Here is a 21,344-nt window from a genome sequence, read left to right as displayed (position 1 = left end):
CCCGAGTCCAGAGCTCATATCGACCGAACAGGAACTACAGGCGTCTATGACCATGGTCCTCCCCGACACCATCCCAGTTGTTCCCGTTGCCCTCCAATACAGGTAATGGTCCTCTGGATGATTCATTGCAGATCATTAATTTGTCGGACCATATTTTGTCTACTTGTGAAGCTTCAGTGTTACAGAGGGGACTAACCTTTGTTCCTATGAATGTGCTCGATAAATTTACCTTTACTAAGGACCTGTATTTGTTTTGCAGAAATCTGGTGTTCAGAACCATGTACAAAAAGCCTGATATTATTAACCATCTTCCCGAAACAGATCGTCAGACGTTCTATGATCTTCTTGATCTTCTCCGTGAGAGTGAGAACCCAACGGGCAGGAAACCCTTCCCATTAAAGCGTAAGTCCACAGCCATACCACCGCTCTCTTTGGCTCCTGCAATTAAAACATTCTTTGAGGTAGTCAAATATGACATCTCCAGACTACCTGCTGACCCAGGCACTGGCCAGAATCTAAGTCCCCCTGAGAGAAAAGCTGTACAACAGCTCCGCAATAATACCAACTTCATTATTAAAGAAGCGGACAAAGGGGGCAACGTGGTTCTGTGGCCAGTGAGTATGTACCTGAGGGAAGCCAAAAGGCAGCTTGACGATACTAGGTTTTATTTGAAGATTCCTTCTGACCCGACTCTAGTCTTCTCCAAAAAACTGAAAACTCTACTGGATAGGGCGTGCGCTCTTGGTGTCATAACCAGTAAAGAAAAACAATTCATGTGGGTGGAACAACCTGTAACCCCCCACATTTTACATGCTGCCCAAAGTGCATAAAAATGTGGACATGCCTCCGGGTCGACCTATTGTATCAAGTATAGGTAGCTTGTGTGAGATGGTGGGGACTTATTTGGACTTTTTTATGCAAAACAATGGTACTAAGGTTGCCTTCACATTTACAGGACTCGACAGAATTTATCAAATGCAGTACATCTGTCACGTTTCCATCTGGATCCCTTCTAGTAACATGTGATGTAGAAGCCTTGTATTCCAACATTGCGCACCAGGACGGCATCAAGGCATTTACGTACTTCTTGGATGCACAAGGGGTAATTCTGACAGGATGCATGACTCCTTCTTGCTGGACCTGTGTTCCTTTGCCCTCAACCACAACTATTTTTTATTTGATCGCCAATACTATAGACAAACATCAGGCGTGGCCATGGGGGCGCGTTTCGCACCTTCGTATGCGAATTTGTTTTTAGGATGGTGGGAGGCAACGGTAGTCTACCAGTCGGAATTTTTTGAACGATTTGTCACTCATTGGAGAAGATTCATCGACGACGTGATATTCATTTGGTCTGGTCCTGAGGAGGTATGTCACGATTTCTTGAGGTTCTTGAATGATAATAGCATGAATATCTTCCTCACCTATACCATCTCACCATCTACAGCTACCTTCTTGGATCTTCAAGTCAGGATCAAGGATGGACGCCTTGAAACTGGGCTATATCGCAAACCGACGGCTACGAATAGTCTGCTCAGCTTCGACAGCTTCCATCCCTTTCACACCAGAAGAGGAGTGCCGATCGGGCAGTTCCTAAGGGTACGTAGAAACTGCACTCTACCTGAAGATTTTTGCACACAAGCTAACGACCTAACCCATCGTTTCAGGAAACGAGGTTACCCTCGCAGTGTTATCTCCAGTGCTTACAGGAGGGCGAAGAATGAAACTCAACAATCTCTCATCAAGAAGCAACCCGTGAAGGGAGAGCAACCACTCCGACTGGTAACGGATTATAACAACCAATGGAGGCAGGTACATCAGATCTTATCAAGGAACTGGGCGATTCTCACTTCGGACCCCCAAGTGTCATCACTGGTGAGTGACACGCCGTTACTTACGGCACGACGTGCACCACGGCTTAGAGATATGCTTACTAGCAGCCACTTCCGTAGGCCCACAGTGAGACTGCAGAGGGGCATTGTTCTGAAGGGTTCTTTCCCTTGTGGAGCCTGCAGTGTGTGTCCTCACATGCATCCCACTAGGGAGCATTTTGTGAATCCCTGTGACACTAAAAAATACACCTTGCATTCTTACATTAACTGCAAGACGATTAATGTCGTTTATGCTATTGTTTGTGATTGTCCAAAAGTGTATGTGGGCCAGACGTCTCAGGAGCTCCGCAAGCGTATTCAAAAACACACCTCTACCATCAATCTAGCAGCAACTGACCTCAAGAAAGGTAAGACCCTTACCTCGATAGCATCTCATTTTTTGAGGTTCCATTTGAGTTCCAGCAGAAATTTGTTGGTAGTGGGTCTGGAAAAGATTCATGAAACCGGCAGAGGTGGTTCCCCTCATAAGGCGCTCCTCCGAGCAGAATCAAGATGGATTTTCCACCTTGATTCACTTGCCCCCCATGGGCTTAATGAGGAGCTGCTGTACACTGGTTTTCTGGGCTAGGTTGTCGGTGTTCATTTTTGGAAAATTGGCCCATCATGTTCTTGACTATTGTTCCTTTGCAGTACATCCTCTGATGGCATTGAATTAAGATCTGATGTATTGTTTACAGTATGAAGATAACGGCAAGTGATGATTCAACAGAACAAGAGATCAAACTATGATCAGTGAAAAAATGGAGGCAAGAGATCAAGAGTGAATCCAGCACTAGAACCTGTGATGAACCTTGGGGGCTGACGTCTACCGGGACCCATATATTATTTGTGACTGGACATTATACATGATTTATGCTCTCTGCTTTGTGTCCTGATATGTCAGAAAGGGCAGTGCGAGTAGATTGTAGTGTCCGTCTCTGTCTCTGATTATTTCAGAAATATGACATGAGTCAAACCATGGTCAAACTTTATTTGGTTCTGTAGCACTCTATTATTGAGCTTAAATACATTATACTCACTTGTATTATTATTAAGCTCGTGTTGACACTTATCATATGTCCGCCTGAAGATCACTGTTTTTTGTTTTTTTTTTGTTTTTTTTGTTTTTTTTTTTTTTGTTTTTTTTTTTTTTTTTTTCCTTTTATTATGTTTGGAATATAGATTGCCCATATCTACCATTGAGCTTGGCACGGAGGTTGCTTTCTAAAAACTATATATCCTTATTTTTCATCTATTTATCTTCCCTAATCATGGATTCAGTTGGTACCTACGGATCTACCTTTACTTGTTCTTAGGAATATTTATCTGTATAATGTCTGGATTCGAACGCAGATTCTTGTCTGCTCTAGCACTTGTGCTCGTACATATCTATCTCCCTGGACTCTATATGCGGCGTTAGATCTGCCTGTGCTGCTGGGAGGGACGCCTTCTACCATGCACGGCTCGCGCATGCGCATTACGCTTTGTTTACATGCTCTATTCCCTGGCCTCATGCACGTGGTTACTGCGTCGTCACGTGCACCCTGGGACTTTCTGTTTTGTTTGCACAGGGATCATCATGCACTGTGCGATCGCTCGCCTGCCTATTAGCAGACCTCTGGGGCGCCCAGTGGCTGCAGGCAGCTGTAATCAATTTAACGGCAAATGGCAGGTAACTACTTAATTGTGATCTGTATATATATATGTGTGGTGGGTCCTTTGTCTCACACCTCCCCTGACGAAGCTGCTAGGCAGCGTAACGCGTTGGGCCGTCTCCTGACCCCACTTTTACTCCTTGCACGATTTATGCATACCTTTCTTTGACTGCGCCGGGCCCGGCTGGTAAATGCGCTTATTTTGCGCTCATACTGCTTATATGATTCATGGATATGTCTTTGTGATTCTCCTTGCATTTTGCATGGGTGGAAAGCTGTGCACTTTCCTTATATTCACAATTTTGCCAGTCCAGGCATCTCTGGCAATTTGGCCATAGATCACTGAAACAACCAGTGTGATCTGCGGTCCCTGGCTGCATGAGCATAGTGAAATTCCCTGGCTGGGACTTGTTGTTCCATGTATTTTATCTGATGCTATGTGTCTCTTCTCGTGCAACTATATCCAGCTTACCTAGATCACCATAGATCACTGAAACAACCAGTGTGATCTGCGGTCCCTGGCTGCATGAGCATAGTGAAATTCCCTGGCTGGGACTTGCTGTTCCATGTATTTTATCTGATGCTATGTGTCTCTTCTCGTGCAACTATATCCAGCTTACCTAGTATTGGGACAATTTGTGATTGATCATTGTGTCTTACACTGTCACATATAATCTATATGAATATTGTTATAGTACTAGGGTAGTATTGGAGGGACCGGATGTATATACCATTAATATGGGCGTAGTCTTCAGTCTTGTTTTAACTGTGTAAGCACCAATTTGGGGGCTTTCATGTTATATACTACTTTAGTATTAATTGTCCTACTAGGTATGTGTCCCCATTTTTGATTTAAAAGGTGTTTTGGTATGCTATACATTGTTGATTGAACTACTATTTGTTTATCCACATTTGCTATTTATTTCAATTGGAGTATCAGTGAGGTCATATGTCATATGTGTATTTTAAAGGTTTTTATGATGTCCTTTTCTTTTTTGACCCAATAAAATTTATTACATTTGAATACTACATGACTCTGATGTGCGCCTCTCTTATGTGTACTTTTTTCTCCCTTTTGTTTGCATCATTGGTTTACACATAGGCTGCACTCAACTGTGTTGATTTTGTGCTGTGCATCCCTATATTTCCATTTACTTGTCCGATAGATAGGGAATTGCGGTCAGCTTCATTTCCAACTACTGTTGTAGTTTTGTTTTTTCCTGATTAATGGGATTTTTTGTGATCGTCCACGGTTAACAGTTCATAACACCGCTCAATACTGGGCAGACGTCGGCTATGATACATAGGCGTCATCTGCCTGTAACAGCAGTGATAAGAGCTCTCCTTGATTGCTGCTGTTTTAAGTATTTTAATGCCCTTGTCAATCACTGTCAGAGGCATTTAGAAGCACACTGGCCGATTTATGCACTCACCAGCTCACATCAGCCCCTCTTGTTGTGGGTTGCTTATGGGTTATCATGTATTGCTACTATGTTTGTCATTCATCATCAACACAGGAGGACAAGAGTATTTTTGCAAAAAGTGAAAATCTTTATTCAAAACACACACAAGACAATATAGCAAAGATAAAATTCTACCAAGTAGATTGGGGACAAAATATTGTATGGGTCATAAAAATTCAACACATGATAAACCCTCATACAGCAGAAAAATTGATGTATAAATTTAATTTGTGTCAGAGAATGGATAATGTCTGAGGGAAAAATGTATACTATGTTGGAACCATAGAGATTATAAATTGTAAATGCTGGGGGCTGGAACAGAGCCCTGTATCACCATGGCCTCTCCGACCATAGGTAAGGGGTCATGATGATTGCTGAATAATGGCCTCAGCACCTATAGGCAATCAACCAGATACAGGATAATTCCAAGATCAGGTATTCACATAATGGATTAAACAGGGCAATTAGAAAAGGACAAGGCCGAATTTCTTACCTAAAGTACAAGTGCAGTGAAGGTAGCCAAGTTCCCAAGGTGCAAGACCAATGAAAGTAGCCCAACTCCAGTCTCACATCAGTATGAAGTTCCCATATTAAGTCATAGGATCACCTGTGGAACCAAAGCAATGTGGAAGGACAAAATAAAAATTCTACTTTTTCCCACAAAAATGTTACTTTAGCCCCAAATCTAGCATTTTCCCAAGGTAAGAAGAGAAATTGCACCATACAATTTGTTTAGCAATGTCTCCTGAGTGAATACACCAATACCACATGTGTGGTGGAAATCTACTTTTGGCAGGTCTCAGAAGGAGTGCCATTTTAATTTTAGAGCCCAAAACTGTCTGGCATGGATAGTGGACAAAATGTCACATTTGGAGAGCCGCTGATGTGCCTAGATGTTTAGTAAGCACCTTGAAACCCAAGGTGTTTCACAGAATTTTATAATGTTGAGCCGTGAAAATAAAGCCAAAGCAACGTGGATGGACAAAATGAAAATTTTATTTTTTTTCTCACAAAAATGTTGATTTAACCCCAAATCTTTCATATTCACAAGGATAACTGGAGAAAAAGCCCATACAATTTGTTGTGCAATTTCTCCTGAGTACGACAATACCTCATATGGGGTAGAAATTAATTGTTTGTGCGCATGGCAGGGTTCAGAAGGGAAGGAGCGCCATTTGACTTTTTTAAACTCATAATTGGCTGGAATCCTTAGCGGGCGCCATATCTCGTTTAGAGAGCCCTCGATGTGCCTAATCAGTGGTGTCCCCCGACAAGTGACCCCATTTTGTAAACTAGCTCCCTCAAGGAATTTCTCTAGATGTTTGGTGATCATTTTTTATCCCCATGTGGTTCACAGAATTTTATAACATTGACCTTGAAAATAAAAAATACATTTTTACCACAAAAATGTTGCTTTAACCCCAATTTTTTTCAATCTCACAAGTGCAACAGAAGATAATCGACCATGCAATTTGTTATGCAATTTCTCCTGAGTATGCCAATATCCCATATGTGGTTGAAAACTACTTTTGAGGCACAGTACAAAGTAAAGAAGGAAAGGAGCGCCATATTTGAGTTCAGATTTTGTTAGAATGGTTTGCGGGGTCACATTAACAGAGCCCTTGAGATGCCAGAACAGCAGAAACACCCCACAAGTGACCTCCTTTTACAAACTGCTCCCCTCAATGAATTCATCTAGGTGTGCAGTGAGCATACTGACAACTAGAGTTGAGCGCGGTTCGTGGTTCGTGGTTTTCCAGTTCGCGGCTCGAGTGATTTTGGGGCATGTTCTAGATCGAACTAGAACTCGAGCTTTTTGCAAAAGCTCGATAGTTCTAGAAACGTTCGAGAACGGTTCTAGCAGCCAAAAAACAGCTAAATCATAGCTTGGTTTCTGCTGTAATAGTGTAAGTCACTCTGTGAATCAAACTATTATCACATTTCAGTGTATAGTGTGCGTGAACAGCGCCTTCAGATCACTGCTGTTTCTATAATGGCGATCGCCATTTTTTTTTTTTCTTGTCTTCCTTCCCTAAGCGCGCGCGTCTTGTGGGGCGGGCCAGCATGTCAGCCAATCACAGACACACACACAGCTAAGTGGACTTTGAGCCAGAGAAGCAACGGCATGTGTGATAGGATCTGCATGTCACATGTCCCTGCATTATAAAACCGGACATTTTCTTCACGAACGCCATTATCTGCCTTCTGCGTCTTTGGTGTCAGACATCAGTGTCGCAGCTCCGTCCTCCTGAGTCCTATAGCCGATACAGCTGTATGCGCTGCATACACAGCGCTGGACAGCATAGGGAGAGCACTTTATAGCAGTCCTTTTAAGGGCTCAAAGCGGCAGGGTCAGAGAGCCATAGGTGACAGGTCCTGCAAACAGCAACAGCGTCTGTGTAGCCCAGGTCAGGGATTTCCTCCCTGCATTTCACCATTAGGAGGGAATAGAAAGGCAGGCTTCCATTCCTCTACCCAGAGCACCACAATCCTGCCACTGTACCCTCTTGTCCTCTGCACACTCCAACTCATTCTAACTAAGCCATTATACTAGCAAACACTCAGTGTACCTAGTGGCATCCTATACGTGGCTATTGGACTTTGCTTTAGTCCCACTAGTGCCAAGACATTTGCAGAGCGCTTCTGCCTGCGTTGCACACTCCAACTAATTATAACTAAGCCATTTTACTAGCAAACACTCAGTGTACCTAGTGGCATCCTATACGTGGCTATTGGACTTTGCTTTAGTCCCACTAGTGCCAAGACATTTGCAGAGCGCATCTGCCTGCGTTGCACACTCCAACTAATTATAACTAAGCCATTATACTAGCACACACTCAGTGTACCTAGTGGCATCCTATACGTGGCTATTGGACTTTGCTATAGTCCCACTAGTGCCAAGACATTTGCAGAGCGCATCTGCCTGCGTTGCACACTCCAACTAATTATAACTAAGCCATTATACTAGCACACACTCAGTGTACCTAGTGGCATCCTATACGTGGCTATTGGACTTTGCTATAGTCCCACTAGTGCCAAGACATTTGCAGAGCGCATCTGCCTGCGTTGCACACTCCAACTAATTATAACTAAGCCATTATACTAGCAAACACTTAGTGTACCTAGTGGCATCCTATACGTGGCTATTGGACTTTGCTTTAGTCCCACTAGTGCCAAGACATTTGCAGAACGCATCTGCCTGCGTTGCACACTCCAACTAATTATAACTAAGCCATTATACTAGCACACACTCAGTGTACCTAGTGGCATCCTATACGTGGCTATTGGACTTTGCTATAGTCCCACTAGTGCCAAGACATTTGCAGAGCGCATCTGCCTGCGTTGCACACTCCAACTAATTATAACTAAGCCATTATACTAGCAAACACTTAGTGTACCTAGTGGCATCCTATACGTGGCTATTGGACTTTGCTTTAGTCCCACTAGTGCCAAGACATTTGCAGAACGCATCTGCCTGCGTTGCACACTCCAACTAATTATAACTAAGCCATTATACTAGCACACACTCAGTGTACCTAGTGGCATCCTATACGTGGCTATTGGACTTTGCTATAGTCCCACTAGTGCCAAGACATTTGCAGAGCGCATCTGCCTGCGTTGCACACTCCAACTAATTATAACTAAGCCATTATACTAGCACACACTCAGTGTACCTAGTGGCATCCTATACGTGGCTATTGGACTTTGCTATAGTCCCACTAGTGCCAAGACATTTGCAGAGCGCATCTGCCTGCGTTGCACACTCCAACTAATTATAACTAAGCCATTATACTAGCACACACTCAGTGTACCTAGTGGCATCCTATACGTGGCTATTGGACTTTGCTATAGTCCCACTAGTGCCAAGACATTTGCAGAGCGCATCTGCCTGCGTTGCACACTCCAACTAATTATAACTAAGCCATTATACTAGCACACACTCAGTGTACCTAGTGGCATCCTATACGTGGCTATTGGACTTTGCTATAGTCCCACTAGTGCCAAGACATTTGCAGAGCGCATCTGCCTGCGTTGCACACTCCAACTAATTATAACTAAGCCATTATACTAGCAAACACTTAGTGTACCTAGTGGCATCCTATACGTGGCTATTGGACTTTGCTTTAGTCCCACTAGTGCCAAGACATTTGCAGAACGCATCTGCCTGCGTTGCACACTCCAACTAATTATAACTAAGCCATTATACTAGCACACACTCAGTGTACCTAGTGGCATCCTATACGTGGCTATTGGACTTTGCTATAGTCCCACTAGTGCCAAGACATTTGCAGAGCGCATCTGCCTGCGTTGCACACTCCAACTAATTATAACTAAGCCATTATACTAGCACACACTCAGTGTACCTAGTGGCATCCTATACGTGGCTATTGGACTTTGCTATAGTCCCACTAGTGCCAAGACATTTGCAGAGCGCATCTGCCTGCGTTGCACACTCCAACTAATTATAACTAAGCCATTATACTAGCAAACACTTAGTGTACCTAGTGGCATCCTATACGTGGCTATTGGACTTTGCTTTAGTCCCACTAGTGCCAAGACATTTGCAGCACGTCTGCCTGCGTTGCACACTCCAACTAATTATAACTAAGTTACATTGTCAGGGATATTTATTCTTTATTATTCTGCTGTTAATAAAGCTAGACCACCACTGCAATCTTCACCACCTCTCAATTTTTACTACCACATTTTCAGTCCACAATCTTGTCGCAATCAACATGAGTGGCAAAATGACAGATGCTGGTGGAAAGGGGAAGAGGCGTGGTGGAAAAGGCAAAAAAGGTTTTGTCAGTGGGGAAGGTGGCAAAGCTCCATTATCATCTGCTGCAGATAGACCATCTACTAGCAAAAGTAAGATGTCTACTACTTATTGTGGACAATCCGATGTGCTCCCTTTTTTACGGACACGAACAAGAGGAACAAAGGTAGATGATGGGCAAAAAAGGAAAATGCTTGAATGGATCTCAAGTGGTCCAACAAGTGCCCTCTCAGCCACTTCAAGTACCGCATCCAAAAAACACCAGTCCTCTGAGTTGTCATCCCAATCACACTTGATTTCTCCCAGCTCTGAAGTCTCCATCAGCCCTGCACAGTATGGTGGAACTGAGATGGCTGAGTCTGCAGAGCTGTTCAGTCACACTATAGCCTGGGAATCAGAGGTCTGCTCCCAAGCTACAGTGAGTACAGAACAGGAAATGGTCTGCAGTGATGCCCAGAACCTTTGTGACTCAGATTCAGGCCGTGAGGACCAAGTTTCTGAGCATAATGTTGACCCTTTGTCACAAACTGTAACACCTGTGGTTATAGACAATGAGGAACATACTGATGAAGATGAGACGCAGATACCCGATTGGGATGACAACTTAAATATTCGGTCAGGGCAAGAAGAGGCTCGGTCTGAGGGGGAGGGGAGTGCAAACACAACAATTGATGATGACGTTCTAGATCCCACCTACTGTCAACCCCCAGTCAGGCACTCGAGGAGGTAAACAGAGGCGGTGGAGGAGGATGCAACCGACGACGAAGTTACCTTGCGCCTTCCTGGACAGAGTCGGAGCACTGGTAGCACGTCTACAACTGCATCCTCAGCCACCACTCTGCCTATGAGCATTATTCGGGGTGGATCAACAGGTCGCATGGCCTCTAAGCCTTGCCTAGCCTGGTCCTTTTTTCACATCGAAAAAGATCGCCCAACTCATGTGATATGTAACATTTGTCATGATTCTGTTAGTAGAGGTCAAAACCTCAGCAGTTTGACAACTTCTTCCATGAATCGTCACATGACTAAATATCATAAGTCCCGGTGGGAAGCTCACCGTGCTGCAATGCGGCCTAGCGGAGCGAACCATCCACCGCCCGCCCCTTCCAGTGCATCCGCGCGCTCTTCATCTTCTAGGACTGTGGGGACAGCTGTCACACCTGTTTTTCCACGCAAAACTTCCACCACTGTAACCGCAACAGGCAGTTTGCTTGTAAGGTCGTCAGTTGGTTTGGAAGGGGAAACAAGTGAGTGTGTACAGCTCTCTCAGACATCGATAGCACCAACGTTGGATGAAGGCAACATCATGTCTCCGCCTGCACTTTCCTCACAAACCAGCATTTTTCCAGGGACACCCTACTCAACACCGTCTACACACAGCAGCCAGATCTCTGTCCCTCAGATGTGGTCAAATAAAAGGCCACTTCCTCCGACCCATGACAAAGCTAAGAGGTTGACTCTATCCCTCTGTAAGCTGTTGGCTACCGAAATGCTGCCTTTCCGCCTAGTGGACACACAGGATTTTAGAGACCTTATGTCTGTCGCTGTGCCCCAGTACCAGATGCCTAGTCGCCACTACTTCTCTAAGAAAGGTGTGCCCGCGCTACACCAGCATGTCGCACACAACATCACCGCTTCCTTGAGAAACTCTGTGTGTGAACGGGTGCATTTCACCACCGATACTTGGACCAGTAAGCATGGACAGGGACGTTACATGTCGCTGACTGGGCACTGGGTAACTATGGTGATAGATGGTGAAGGGTCTGCTGCACAAGTCTTGCCGTCCCCACGACTTGTGTGTCAATCCTATGTCTGTCCAAGTTCCGCCACAGCTTCTGCATCCTCCACCTCATCTGGGTCCTCCACCTCCGCCCCAAGCCTGCCTGGTCAGGCCACCAGCGTTCTCACTGCGCAGAAGGAATCACGCACCCCTCATTACTATGCTGGCAGCAGAGCGCAACGGCATCAGGCGGTCTTTAGCTTGACATGTCTTGGTAATAAGAGTCACACAGCTGAGGAGTTGTGGTCAGCTCTGCGGTCCGAGTTTAATAAATGGTTGTCTCCACTCAACCTGCAGCCTGGTAAGGCCGTGTGCGACAATGCTGCAAACCTGGGTGCGGCCCTTCGCCTGGGCAAGGTGACACACGTACCTTGTATGGCTCACGTGTTGAACCTTGTCGTGCAGCAATTTTTAACACACTATCCCGGCCTAGATGGCCTTCTGAACAGGGCACGAAAACTGTCTGCTCACTTCCGCCGTTCAAGCGCCGCAGCTGAGCGACTTGCATCGCTCCAGAAGTCTTTCGGCCTGCCGGTTCATCGCCTGAAATGCGATGTGGCGACACGCTGGAATTCAACTCTCCACATGTTACAGCGACTGTGGCAGCACCGCAGAGCCCTGGTGCAATACGTCATGACGTATAGCCTGGGCCAACGAGATGCAGAGGTGGGGCAGATCACCCTGATGGAGTGGTCTCAGATTAAGGACCTATGCACCCTTCTGCACAGTTTCGACATGGCGACGAATATGTTTAGCTCTGACAATGCCATTATCAGCATGACGATTCCAGTCATTTACATGCTGGAGCACACGCTAAACACTATTCGGAGTCAGGGGGTGGGACAACATGAAGGGGAGGAACTACAGGAGGATTCATATGCGCAAGGGACAACAACATCACCAAGGTCCAGACGTTCATCATCACCAACGCAGCAGGCATGGGACCAAGGGGGACAGGGATCGACAAGGGCGCATAGTAGCAGGCGAAATGTTGAGCAAGGTGCAGGAGAACATGAAGAAATGGAGGACGAACTGTCCATGGACATGGAAGACTCAGCGGATGAGGGAGACCTTGGTCAAATTTCAGTTGAAAGAGGTTGGGGTCAGATGTCAGAGGAAGAAAGAACGGGTAGCACCTCTATGCCACAAACACAGCGTGGACTTGGTCCGCATGGCTGCGCAAGACACATGAGTGCCTTTTTGTTGCACTACCTCCAACATGACAGTCGTATTGTCAAAATTAGAAGTGATGATGACTACTGGATTGCCACACTATTAGATCCCCGGTACAAGTCCAAATTTTGTGACATAATTCCAGCCATAGAAAGGGACGCACGTATGCAGGAGTATCAGCAGAAGCTGTTACTAGATCTTAGCTCGGCTTTTCCACCAAACAACCGTGCAGGTGCAGGGAGTGAATCTCCCAGTTGTAACTTGACAAACATGGGACGGTCTCGTCATCTTCAACAGTCTACCCGTACCAGTAGGACCGTATCTGGTGCCGGTAACAGCAATTTTATGGAATCTTTTCATAATTTTTTTAGACCCTCTTTTGCAAGGCCACCAGAGACAACAAGTCTGACACATAGTCAACGGCTGGAGAGGATGATACAGGAGTATCTCCAAATGAACATCGATGCCATGACTGTGCAACTGGAGCCTTGCTCCTTTTGGGCTTCAAACCTAGAAAAATGGCCAGAGCTCGCAACTTACGCCTTGGAGATTTTGTCGTGTCCAGCTGCCAGCGTTGTCTCTGAACGTGTATTCAGTGCTGCTGGGTGTGTGCTGACAGATAAGCGCACGCGTCTGTCCAGTGACAATGTGGACAGACTGACGTTCATCAAAATGAACAAGTCATGGATCCAGAAGGAATTTACTACCCCTGTGTCATCCTGTGGAGAGTAAATGCTTGTTGATTTGGAATGTGCTTGATGCAAATCAAAACATCCTGTTTGCAACTAGGGCACAAGTGCTGCCACTGAATGGGTGGGTGTGTGGGGCCCAATTTTTGGAAAAAAAGGGAGACTCCGCTTGGAGTAACCCTTGCTTACATTGTTTTTAAAAGAAGCCAAGATGAACAGAGCTGGGATCAGGAAAGACTTTGCTACCTACCCTGGTGTCATCCTGGGGACGGTTAATTATGGCGTATTTTTGAATGTGCTTGATGCAAATCTAGCTGTGAAGTGTACAACTGGGGCACAACTGCTGCCACTGAATGGGTGGGTGTGTGGGGCCCAATTTTTGGAAAAAAAGGGAGACTCCGCTTGGAGTAACCCTTGCTTGCTGTGTTTTTAAAAGAAGCCAAGATGAACAGAGCTGGGATCAGGAAAGACTTTGTTACCTACCCTGGTGTCATCCTGGGGACGGTTAATTATGGCGTATTTTTGAATGTGCTTGATGCAAATCTAGCTGTGAAGTGTACAACTGGGGCACAACTGCTGCCACTGAATGGGTGGGTGTGTGGGGCCCAATTTTTGGAAAAAAAAGGGAGACTCCGCTTGGAGTAACCCTTGCTTGCTGTGTTTTTAAAAGAAGCCAAGATGAACAGAGCTGGGATCAGGAAAGACTTTGCTACCTACCCTGGTGTCATCCTGGGGACGGTTAATTATGGCGTATTTTTGAATGTGCTTGATGCAAATCTAGCTGTGAAGTGTACAACTGGGGCACAACTGCTGCCACTGAATGGGTGGGTGTGTGGGGCCCAATTTTTGGGAAAAAAAGGGAGACTCCGCTTGGAGTAACCCTTGCTTGCTGTGTTTTTAAAAGAAGCCAAGATGAACAGAGCTGGGATCAGGAAAGACTTTGCTACCTACCCTGGTGTCATCCTGGGGACGGTTAATTATGGCGTATTTTTGAATGTGCTTGATGCAAATCTAGCTGTGAAGTGTACAACTGGGGCAGAACTGCTGCCACTGAATGGGTGGGTGTGTGGGGCCCAATTTTTGGAAAAAAAGGGAGACTCCGCTTGGAGTAACCCTTGCTTGCTGTGTTTTTAAAAGAAGCCAAGATGAACAGAGCTGGGATCAGGAAAGACTTTGCTACCTACCCTGGTGTCATCCTGGGGACGGTTAATTATGGCGTATTTTTGAATGTGCTTGATGCAAATCTAGCTGTGAAGTGTACAACTGGGGCACAACTGCTGCCACTGAATGGGTGGGTGTGTGGGGCCCAATTTTTGGAAAAAAAGGGAGACTCCGCTTGGAGTAACCCTTGCTTGCTGTGTTTTTAAAAGAAGCCAAGATGAACAGAGCTGGGATCAGGAAAGACTTTGCTACCTACCCTGGTGTCATCCTGGGGACGGTTAATTATGGCGTATTTTTGAATGTGCTTGATGCAAATCTAGCTGTGAAGTGTACAACTGGGGCACAACTGCTGCCACTGAATGGGTGGGTGTGTGGGGCCCAATTTTTGGAAAAAAAGGGAGACTCCGCTTGGAGTAACCCTTGCTTGCTGTGTTTTTAAAAGAAGCCAAGATGAACAGAGCTGGGATCAGGAAAGACTTTGCTACCTACCCTGGTGTCATCCTGGGGACGGTTAATTATGGCGTATTTTTGAATGTGCTTGATGCAAATCTAGCTGTGAAGTGTACAACTGGGGCACAACTGCTGCCACTGAATGGGTGGGTGTGTGGGGCCCAATTTTTGGAAAAAAAGGGAGACTCCGCTTGGAGTAACCCTTGCTTGCTGTGTTTTTAAAAGAAGCCAAGATGAACAGAGCTGGGATCAGGAAAGACTTTGCTACCTACCCTGGTGTCATCCTGGGGACGGTTAATTATGGCGTATTTTTGAATGTGCTTGATGCAAATCTAGCTGTGAAGTGTACAACTGGGGCACAACTGCTGCCACTGAATGGGTGGGTGTGTGGGGCCCAATTTTTGGAAAAAAAGGGAGACTCCGCTTGGAGTAACCCTTGCTTGCTGTGTTTTTAAAAGAAGCCAAGATGAACAGAGCTGGGATCAGGAAAGACTTTGCTACCTACCCTGGTGTCATCCTGGGGACGGTTAATTATGGCGTATTTTTGAATGTGCTTGATGCAAATCTAGCTGTGAAGTGTACAACTGGGGCACAACTGCTGCCACTGAATGGGTGGGTGTGTGGGGCCCAATTTTTGGAAAAAAAGGGAGACTCCGCTTGGAGTAACCCTTGCTTGCTGTGTTTTTAAAAGAAGCCAAGATGAACAGAGCTGGGATCAGGAAAGACTTTGCTACCTACCCTGGTGTCATCCTGGGGACGGTTAATTATGGCGTATTTTTGAATGTGCTTGATGCAAATCTAGCTGTGAAGTGTACAACTGGGGCACAACTGCTGCCACTGAATGGGTGGGTGTGTGGGGCCCAATTTTTGGAAAAAAAGGGAGACTCCGCTTGGAGTAACCCTTGCTTGCTGTGTTTTTAAAAGAAGCCAAGATGAACAGAGCTGGGATCAGGAAAGACTTTGCTACCTACCCTGGTGTCATCCTGGGGACGGTTAATTATGGCGTATTTTTGAATGTGCTTGATGCAAATCTAGCTGTGAAGTGTACAACTGGGGCACAACTGCTGCCACTGAATGGGTGGGTGTGTGGGGCCCAATTTTTGGAAAAAAAGGGAGACTCCGCTTGGAGTAACCCTTGCTTGCTGTGTTTTTAAAAGAAGCCAAGATGAACAGAGCTGGGATCAGGAAAGACTTTGCTACCTACCCTGGTGTCATCCTGGGGACGGTTAATTATGGCGTATTTTTGAATGTGCTTGATGCAAATCTAGCTGTGAAGTGTACAACTGGGGCACAACTGCTGCCACTGAATGGGTGGGTGTGTGGGGCCCAATTTTTGGAAAAAAAGGGAGACTCCGCTTGGAGTAACCCTTGCTTGCTGTGTTTTTAAAAGAAGCCAAGATGAACAGAGCTGGGATCAGGAAAGACTTTGCTACCTACCCTGGTGTCATCCTGGGGACGGTTAATTATGGCGTATTTTTGAATGTGCTTGATGCAAATCTAGCTGTGAAGTGTACAACTGGGGCACAACTGCTGCCACTGAATGGGTGGGTGTGTGGGGCCCAATTTTTGGAAAAAAAGGGAGACTCCGCTTGGAGTAACCCTTGCTTGCTGTGTTTTTAAAAGAAGCCAAGATGAACAGAGCTGGGATCAGGAAAGACTTTGCTACCTACCCTGGAGTCATCCTGGGGACGGTTAATTATGGCGTATTTTTGAATGTGCTTGATGCAAATCTAGCTGTGAAGTGTACAACTGGGGCACAACTGCTGCCACTGAATGGGTGGGTGTGTGGGGCCCAATTTTTGGAAAAAAAGGGAGACTCCGCTTGGAGTAACCCTTGCTTGCTGTGTTTTTAAAAGAAGCCAAGATGAACAGAGCTGGGATCAGGAAAGACTTTGCTACCTACCCTGGTGTCATCCTGGGGACGGTTAATTATGGCGTATTTTTGAATGTGCTTGATGCAAATCTAGCTGTGAAGTGTACAACTGGGGCACAACTGCTGCCACTGAATGGGTGGGTGTGTGGGGCCCAATTTTTGGAAAAAAAGGGAGACTCCGCTTGGAGTAACCCTTGCTTGCTGTGTTTTTAAAAGAAGCCAAGATGAACAGAGCTGGGATCAGGAAAGACTTTGCTACCTACCCTGGTGTCATCCTGGGGACGGTTAATTATGGCGTATTTTTGAATGTGCTTGATGCAAATCTAGCTGTGAAGTGTACAACTGGGGCACAACTGCTGCCACTGAATGGGTGGGTGTGTGGGGCCCAATTTTTGGAAAAAAGGGAGGCTCCGCTTGGAGTAACCCTTGCTTGATGTGTTTTTAAAAGAAGCCAAGATGAACAGAGCTGGGATCAGGAAAGACTTTGCTACCTACCCCGGTGTCATCCTGGGGACGGATAAGAATGGCGTATTTTTGAATGTGCTTGATGCAAATGTAGCTGTGAAGTGTACAACTAGGGCACAACTGCTGCCACTGAAGGGGTGGGTGTGTGTGGGGCCCAATTTTTGGAAAAAAGGGAGACTCCGCTTGGAGTAACCCTTGCTTACATTGTTTTTAAAAGAAGCCAAGATGAACAAGTCATGGGTCAGCAAAGACTTTGCTACCTACCCCGGTGTCATCCTGGGGATGGATAAGAATGGCGTATTTTTGAATGTGATTGATGCAAATGTAGCTGTGAAGTGTACAACTAGGGCACAACTGCTGCCACTGAAGGGGTGGGTGTGTGTGGGGCCCAATTTTTGGAAAAAAGGGAGACTCCGCTTGGAGTAACCCTTGCTTACATTGTTTTTAAAAGAAGCCAAGATGAACAAGTCATGGGTCAGCAAAGACTTTGCTACCTACCCCGGTGTCATCCTGGGGATGGATAAGAATGGCGTATTTTTGAATGTGCTTGATGCAAATGTAGCTGTGAAGTGTACAACTAGGGCACAACTGCTGCCACTGAAGGGGTGGGTGTGTGTGGGGCCCAATTTTTGGAAAAAAGGGAGACTCCGCTTGGAGTAACCCTTGATTGCTGTGTTTTTTATAAATGATCCAAGCTGCACAGAGCTGGGATCAGGAAAGACTTAGCTACCTACCCTGGTGTCATCCTGGGGACGGTTAATTATGGCGTATTTTTGAATGTGCTTGATGCAAATCTAGCTGTGAAGTGTGCAACTGGGGCACAAGTGCTACCACTGAAGGGGTGGGTGTGTGTGTGGCCCAATTTTTGGAAAAAAGGGAGACTCCGCTTGGAGTCACCTTGCGGTGTTTTACATGATTTTAGAAGGGCGTGCCATGCCTATATCTGTGTGTCCTCCTCTTTTTCCTTGTCCAGCTGTTTTGTTTTCGCATGAGTATATGTCCTTGTCACTTTCCAATGTGTTTGAGTTGTTTGTCACCTTTAGGACACCTTTGAGGGTGTTTTCTAGGTGTTTTTCTGTGTTTGTGATTGCCTGCCATTGTTTCCTATGCAGTTCGAGTTCGGTTCGTCGAACGTTCGACGAACCGAACTCGAACGGGAGGTCCGTTCGGCGAACCAACCTCGAGCCGAACCGCGACCGGTTCGCTCATCTCTACTGACAACACAGATGTGTCACAAAATGTTATACTATTGGACAGTGAATAAAATATAATTACATTTTTATCACAATAATGTTAAAGTTTCCAATTTTCGCAAGGGGAATAGATAAAAAAAGGCCACATAATATGTTAAACAATTTCTCCTGAATGTAGCAGGGAAGGAGATGGAGCGCATTTTGATTTTTGGAGCAAAGATTTTCCTAGAATAGTTTGCTTACTTCATTTGCAGAGCCATTAAGTGCCAGAACGGCAAAAAAAAACCTCAAGTGACCACATTTTGGAAATTACACCATTCTGGGAATTCATCTACAGGAGTAGTGCCAATTTACTCTCTGGAAAACAGCTAGAGAGTCAATTGTCTATTTAGTCTGCATCATCAAAGTGTGCGTCATACAAGTGTACTGCAACCCGAGGGCACTGTTGTACTCACTATGATAAATACACCGGAGTCTCTGGTAAACCAAAAGGATGGTGGTCGGTGCCCGCAGCCGGCTGCGCTTGGTCACCCACCCGGTTCGGTGGTTCCCACCTTTCTCCTGCACCTCGTTTTGTAGAATTTGACTGCCTACGCTTCAGCGACGGTAGTCCGCTCCCCGGCTTTATGTGTGTCGGGGAACCCGTTTGCCCGCAGGCGCTGGCCCGTGGGATCTCTCTGCCTGTGCGGTGGCTTTCTATCCCCCTCGGTGGGCTGTTGCCGTCTTTCGGGTCTTGGGACGGGAAAGGACCTAAGGTCCAGACCTCAATCAGTAAATTCGACGTGGTCCAGTGGCTTCTGGACTTCGTTCTGGGTCTGAGTACCCCTCCTGGTGCTCCGGCTTCCAGTTGGTTCCCCGGTTCGGTACCGGCGGGCCACTACCCTGTCCCGGTCCCTTACGGTTCCACCAGCCGTCTTCCCGGCTCCTGCAGGCGGCAACCACCGTCTGCCTCCTGGCCACATGGTAGCTGGGCTACGACCCAGACCCCTAACAAATGTTTACTCTTTACTACTCTCTTTCACCTCCAAAACTGATCTGTTTGTGTTTTTCCCGCCTCAGGCTATCCGAACTCCTCGGTGGGCGTGGCCAACTGCCTGGCTCCGCCCCCTGGTGTGACCGTCAAGACCTGAGAGGGGTGACTCAGGGATTTTAGGTTGGCTGCTGTTACCTTGTTAGAGGACGGGTGTTTGTGCAAGGGCCTACCTGTGACTACCTGGCTAGTCCAGGGCGTCACATTCCCCCTTGGTTTAATGCAAACCGTCCGCGGGCTGCCCGACCACCACCAGTTTATTTTTGTTTGCTGTAAAAGATAAACGGGAAAACAGGTAGAAGTATACTAAACTTTTTACATTTTAAGCAGATATGGAAATCATCCCTTGCGGGAGGCACATTCTTAAACATTGCACATAGATATAACATTTTTATTAACGATAACGGGACCGGGTCCTTCCAGTTGCCCACCCAAGCAAATCTAGCCTTGATGCTGCCTCTAAGAAACAGGTCAGCACCCCTTTTCCCCAGTCCAGGAACAGGAACGGGTCCAGGTATTGCCCAAATGGGCCGGGTAAAAAGTTCCTTACCCGGCAGTCTCTCAGAGGCCCTACGTCCAGGGGACCCCTGACCTGGAGGGTCATCACCGGTTGCATTGGTGACAGGGCCTCGGCCATCACATTCCCACAGGCCCTTCCTCCAGTCTGCCTCTCCGGAGGCTGTGGGACCTAAAGGGTGGTCCGGGACTTATTTACAAACCCAAACGTTTTTGGGTGGCCTGCTAGTTCTCGGCCTTGTTCATGGGTAAACAGGACAAACAGGGTTCAACAGGGTCCCAACGGGGGCCAACAACAAATGGGGTAGCCGGAATCCGCTACCTTTTTTACTCCGCTTCCTCAAATTCTTACTCAACCACGACCTCGGACCTGTACGGTGGGGGAGGAGACTGGGGCCGCCTCTGGACATCACAGCTTACCCTCCTTCTGACGTTGAGGGCAAACCGCCCCTCTCCCTGCAGTGCTGGGTGTAAATGACCAGGTCGCCGGGCACCAGATCCCAATCCGGATGGCCTATTGGGAGGTGAGGATAGACATCCCGACGGGAAACGAAAATCTCGGCCTCCAGGCCCGGTTCAAAGATGAACCCCCATCCATGCTGGGGGTCAAAACGCCGGACCTGGCCCTCGTGAGTCGGGCCCCGTACCCGGTAGGTGGCATTCCGGAGGTTCTACCTTTCTTTAATGGTCCGGGCCAGTACTTCTGCCTTCTTCTTTTCCCGGGCCGCAATCTCCCGGCCCAGCTGGTGCTGCTGCCGCTCCCAATATGAAGCGTCTGCCTGCTCCTTTTGCCCAAGGGTTGTGCCCAGCCAGAGTTCCCCCGTTCCGGCTACGACCGGCATCTTCACTGGGGAACCCCGCTGTGTCACGGCCTGCTGTGCTGCCTTGCAGCGACAAGCCTGCGACGCCTCAGCCGAGGCCTGGGATCAGGGAGCAGCCAGCTCTACCTGCTGGGTGGATCTCCGGGCAAGATCTACCTCCATCTTGGCCGGGCGGACTGCCGGGGCCTGGACCTTGTGGGGCACAGTCATTTCCGGGACCGACTGGTCCACTCTGGTAACGGGCACCTTCCATGGCAGCGGGATCGGTGCGGGCCGAACAAGTTGCCGTCCACGAGCTGCCTCCACAGGCAGGCCCTCACAGGCTGATGGGACGGGCTCCGCCGCTGGTGTCGGGGGCAGCGGACTGAGCGGGGAAGCAGTGACAACCGGTACAGGTGGTGGAGGAGCCAACAGGGAAAGCAGGGGC

This window comes from Anomaloglossus baeobatrachus, chromosome 2, assembly GCF_048569485.1.
Source record: "Anomaloglossus baeobatrachus isolate aAnoBae1 chromosome 2, aAnoBae1.hap1, whole genome shotgun sequence".
Lineage (NCBI taxonomy): Eukaryota > Metazoa > Chordata > Amphibia > Anura > Aromobatidae > Anomaloglossus > Anomaloglossus baeobatrachus.
The sequence above is the reverse complement of the archived record's forward strand: the minus strand, read 5'-3'. Positions refer to the sequence as shown.